The sequence below is a fragment of the Mus caroli genome, chromosome 9 (genome assembly GCF_900094665.2).
Source record: "Mus caroli chromosome 9, CAROLI_EIJ_v1.1, whole genome shotgun sequence".
Lineage (NCBI taxonomy): Eukaryota > Metazoa > Chordata > Mammalia > Rodentia > Muridae > Mus > Mus caroli.
The window spans coordinates 11830041-11835490 of record NC_034578.1 but is presented as its reverse complement, the minus strand read 5'-3'; the positions used below and the strand labels follow the sequence as shown (position 1 = coordinate 11835490).

The window sequence follows — 5450 nt, the reverse complement described above, 5'->3', positions numbered from 1 at the left end:
AGAGACAAGTTATCCAATCATATGAGATACAAGTTAACCAATCAGATGAGAGACAAGTTAACCAATCAGATGAGAGACAAGTTAACCAATCAGATGAGAGACAAATTAACCAATCAGATGAGAGACAAGTTAACCAATCAGATGTAGACATGCAAATGAGGTGGTAAGCAAAACCCATGCATAACCAATCCAGGTGTGAGACACGCCTCTCCTAGGCCTATATAAGCAGCACCAGTTCTGGGCTTGGGGTCTCTTCACCTCTGCAATCAAACTCTCCCAATAAATGTGTGCAGATCCCTGTTGCAGCATCATTCTTGCTGGCGAGTCAGGGCACGTGCAAGACCTACTTAAAAAAAAAAAAAAAAAAAAAAAAAGCAGCTGCAGCCAGGGTCTCTAGAAGCCACTTTTTCAAAGATCATAGTTGGAGTTCTTCTAAATAACAACAAAGTCTTCCAGAATGGGGGTGACAGGAAGAAGCTCCTCAGTGGCCAACTCTGCCTGTTCCCCATGGGCCAATAACACTGGAGTTGTATCAGTCTGGAAGTCCATGATCATTTTTTGGCTTCCCAGCCTGGCCCACCACATCCACTGCCTGACCCACACGGACAGAAACTGGCAATGGTCACAACTCCTTATCAAATGTAACCAGCATCCGAGGCTGCATGGCAGTCACCAGCCCACACAATACATAGTGAGATTTGCCTAGGATGATGTTTCGAACATCCAGGAAAGAAACAAGCACCGTGAGCAGTCCTGCCACAGCTACTTGACTCATGAGCTGCTGATCACTGTGATGGGGCAGAGGGTAAGTGTGCCCTTCCCTAAATGTGTTCAGGCTTGGTGCCAAGTGCACCATGAACAAGTTATTGGGATCCTTGGCATGATATTGAGCTAACTGGCACAACATTGCAGCCAGACGGGCATTATTGGTAGTACTGCCCACCATGCCTATAGCAAAGATGTAGTTATAGGAAACTTCTGGATCAGCATCATGAGACAATCTGCTTAGAGTATCCAGGATGTTGAGTCATGGATTTGAAACAGATTACTGCCAGTGCTAAAGGTACAGCCTGACAGAGGGTGGGCTGCCTATATCTCAGCAAGTGACCAAAAGTTTACAATGCCATCTCTGCACCAATCTCTTCCCCCAGAGCAGTAAGTGCAATCCCCAGAACAGCTGCTCCCTGACATGCTCCCATGGCAGCAGGGACGTCCTTCTTGCCCTTGTCCTTCTTTACCTTCTTGTGATACCACAGACAAGGAGAGCTCCTGACTTGATGTAATCCTCAGAGGAATACAGATACTTGTCAATCTGGGTGAGGCCACCATCCACATCCCACAGCAGAATCATGCCAAGAGATTTTCTAGTTTTCTGGGCTATCCAGCCTCTGGTTCCTGGCCCTCCTGGAAATGTCAGGGGTGGGCTCTCTCTCATGGCATTGGTCTCAAGTTGTGCCAGTCACTGGTTGGCCACTTCCACTATTTCTGTTCCACCTTTACCCCAGAACATCTTGTAGGCAGGATGAATTGTAGGTGGAAGGTTTTGTGGCTAGGTTAGTGTTCCAAACCCTACACTGTAAATCTCGCCTGGATACAGAAGATGGTCAGTTCAGGCTCCATATCCTCCATTACTAGGAGTCTTAGCTAGGTCACCCTCATAGGTTCTCGGAAGTTTCCATTGCATTATCTTTCTACTCCACTCTCCAAATGCTCCTCAATTCCAATTGTCTCTTCTGGGGCTCTCTCCCTCTAAACCTCTCCCCAACCTGATTCCTCCTGTTCCCATCCCCACTGCTCCCAGTCCACCCACAATATTTATCCCATTCCCACTTCCCAGGGAGATTCATATGTCCAGCCTTGAATCTTCCTTGTTACTTAGCCTCTCTGGGTCTGTAGATACCCACTTGTAAGTGAACATACACTGTCCTTTTGGATCTGGGTTACCTCATTCAGGATGATTTTTGCCTAATTCCATCCATGTGGCTGTAAATACCAGGATGATTTTTCAACTGCTGTGTAATATTCCATAATGTAAATGTCCCACATTTTCCTTATCCATTTTTCAATTGCGGGGCATTTAGGATGTTTCCAGTTTATAGCTATTATGAATAAAGCCACTATGAATGTTGTTGATCCAGTGTCCTTGTGGTATGGTAAAATGTCCTTTGGGTACATGTCCAGGAGTGGGATAGCTAGGTCTTGAGGTAGATTGACTCCCAGATTTCAGAGGAACTGCCATATTGATTTCCGAAGTGGCTGTACAAGTTTGCCACTTGTGGTTTTGATCTTAGCCATTCTCACAGGTGTAAGGTGGAATCTCAGGGTCGTTTTGATTTTCATTTCCCTGATGACTAAGGATGTTGACCATTTCTTTAAGTGCTTCTCAGTCATTTGAAAGTCCTCTGTTGAGAATTTTTTAGATCTGTATGCCATTTTTTTTAACTGAACCATTTGGTTTGTTGATGGTTAGTTTATTAAGTTATTTGCATATCTTAAAAATTAGCTCTGTATCATATGTAGAGTTTGTAAATATATTTTTCTATTCTGTAGGCTGCCATTTTGTCCTATTGATGATGTCTTTTGTATGACAGGTTTTCATTTTCATGAGGTACTATTTATTGTTGATCTTAGTGCCTCCTCTATTGGTGATCTGTTCAGGAAGTTTTCTTCTGTGTCAATATGTTCAAGGCTGTTTCCCACTTTCTCTTCTATGCAGTTCAGTGTATCTGGTTTTACATTGAGGTCTTTGAACCACTTGAACTTGAGTTTGTGCAGGGTAATTGATATGGCGCTGTTTGTATTGTTCTACGTAAAGATATCCTGTAAACCATTATTGTTTGTTAAAGATGCTTTTTTTTTTCATTGCATAATTCTGGCTTCTTTATCAAAAGTCAGGTGACCATAAGTGTGTTGATCTGTTTCAGTCTTTGACTCATTTCCATTGATCAACCTGAATATTTTTATTACAATTCCTTGTGTTTTTTATTATTATAGTTCTGTAGTACAGCTTGATATCAGAGATGGTGATTCCTCCTGAAGTTCTTTTATTGTTCAGGATTGTTTTAGTCATCCTGAGATTTTTGTTTTTTCATATGAAGTTGAGTATTGTTCTTTTAAGTCTGCAAAGAATTGTGTTGGAATTTTGGTGGGGATAGCACTGAATCTATAGATTTCTTTTGGTAAAATGGACATTTTTACTATGTTAAGCCTACAACTGATCAGGGGAGATATTTCTATCTTCTGATATCTTTCTCAATTTCTTTCTTCAGAGACTTGAAGTTCTTATCATACAGGTCTTTTTTTCACTTGCTTAGTTAGAATTACATCAAGCTATTTTATATTATCTGTGGCTATTGTTAAGGGTGTTGTTCCCTTTATTTCTTTCTCAGCCCACTTATCATTTGTATATAGGAGGGCTACTGGTTTGTTTGTTTGTTTGTTTGTTTGTTTGTTTGTTTGTTTGTTTTTAGATAATCTTGTATCCAGCTACTTTGATGAAGGTGTTTATCAACTGTATTGGTTCCCTGGTGTAATTATGGGGATCACATGCATACTATCTTATCATCTTCAAACAATGATACTTTTAACTTCTTCCTTTTCCATTTGTATCCCCTTGACCTCCTTCATTGTCTTATTGCTTTAGCTAGAACTTCATGGAAAGAGAACTTGTTGCTGATTATACTAGAATTGCTTTGAGTTTCTCTCCATTTATTTAGATGTTGGCTATCAGCTTGCTGTAAATTGTGTTTAGATATATTTCTTGTACCCCTAATCTCTCCAAGACTTTTATCATGAGGGGATGCTAGACTTTGTCAAAGGTCCTTTCAGCATCTAATGAGATGATTTTTTTCTTCTTTCAGTTTTTTATATGGTGGATTATATTGATAGATTTTCATATGTTGAACCATCCCTGAATCTCTTGGATGAAACCTACTTGATCATGGTAGATAATCTCTTTGATATGTTCTTGGATTCAGTTTTCTAGTATTGAGTATTTTGCATCAGTGTTCATGAGGGAAATTTATTTGTAATTCTCTTTATTTGTTGAGACTTAATATTGTTTGGGCATCAGGATGATCATGACTTCATAAAATAAGTTGGGCAATGTTCCTTCTGTTTATATCTTGTGAAATAATTTAAGGAGTATTAGTATTAGCTTTTCTTTGAAAGTCTGGTAGAATTCTATGCTAAAACCATCTGGCCATGGGTTTTGGTTTTTATGGATTGTTTTGTTTTGTTTTGATTGGTTGGGAGACTCTTAATAATTGCTTCTATTTCCTTAGGGGTTATAAGTCTATTTAGATTGTTTATCTGATCCTGATTTAACTTTGGTATGTGATATCTAACAAGAAAATTTGTTCATTTCTTTTAGATTTTCCAATGTGGTGGAGGACAAGATTTTGAATTATGACCAAATGAATCTTTGGATTTCCTCCATGAGTGTTGCTATTTCCCCCTTTTCATTTCTGAGTCTGATCATTTTCTCTGTGTTCTTCAGTTATTTTGGATAAGTATTTGTCTATCTCAAATTCTTTGTTTCATTGCTTCTTTGTATTCTTTACTTTGTTTCAAATTTATTGATTTCAGCCTTCAGTTTGATTATTTCCTGCTGTCTATTCCTCTTAGGTATGTTTGCTTCTTTTTATTCCAGAGCTTTCAGATTTGCTGTTAAGTCCTAGTATAAGATCTCTCTAATTTCTTTGTGAAGGCAGTTAGTGCTATGAACTTTTCTCTTTACATTGTTTTCATTGTGTTGCATAAATTTGGGTATATTGTACAATCATTTTCATTGAATTCTAGAAGTTTTTAATTTCTTATTTCTTCCCTGAACAAATTATCATTGAGTAGAGAGTTGTTCAGTTTCCACAAGTTTGTAAGCTTTCTGTTGTTCTGTTGTTGTTGAAATCCAGCTTTAACCTGTGTAAAATAGGATACAGGAAGTTATTTCAATTTTCTTGTATCTGGTGAGACTTGCTTTGTGACCAAGAATGTGATAAATTTTGGATCAAGTTTTGTGAGGTTCTGAGAAGAAGATATGTTGGGAACAAAATAAAGGGGGAGGCCCAGGAAGAAGTGGGATAAGAAAAAGATGCCCACACCCCATCAAAGTTTCCCTATTCTCTGGTCAGTCAGGAGTGGGAGAGCTGCTACCTACCCTATCTACTCATCCCTGGGTGGGCATTCCTCTATCCCACTCTTCAGGGGTTGGCCAAGGGGCAGCCCTGCCTGGGGACACCCCCCACCCCGAGCTACTTTGCTAAAGCCACCAGGGTTGTGGGAGAGAAGGAATAGGGGAAGAGGTTCCCAACACTGACCAGAGTTCACAGCGGAACTTGAAGGAGCAGAGACACTCTATAGTTTAAGAGCTTTATTATAGAAATGCAGGGTAAAGGTAGAAAGGAGGAAAAGAGAGAGTGTAGGAGAGGAGAGGAGAGGAGAGGAGAGGAGAG

At 39.7% G+C, this 5450-nt stretch overlaps 1 pseudogene; it reads right to left on the bottom strand.

Moving 5' to 3' along the window:
- Positions 1 to 408: 408 nt before the first annotated feature.
- Positions 409 to 1027, bottom strand: LOC110301437 (annotated as a pseudogene).
- Between the last annotated feature and the right edge of the window lie 4423 nt (positions 1028 to 5450).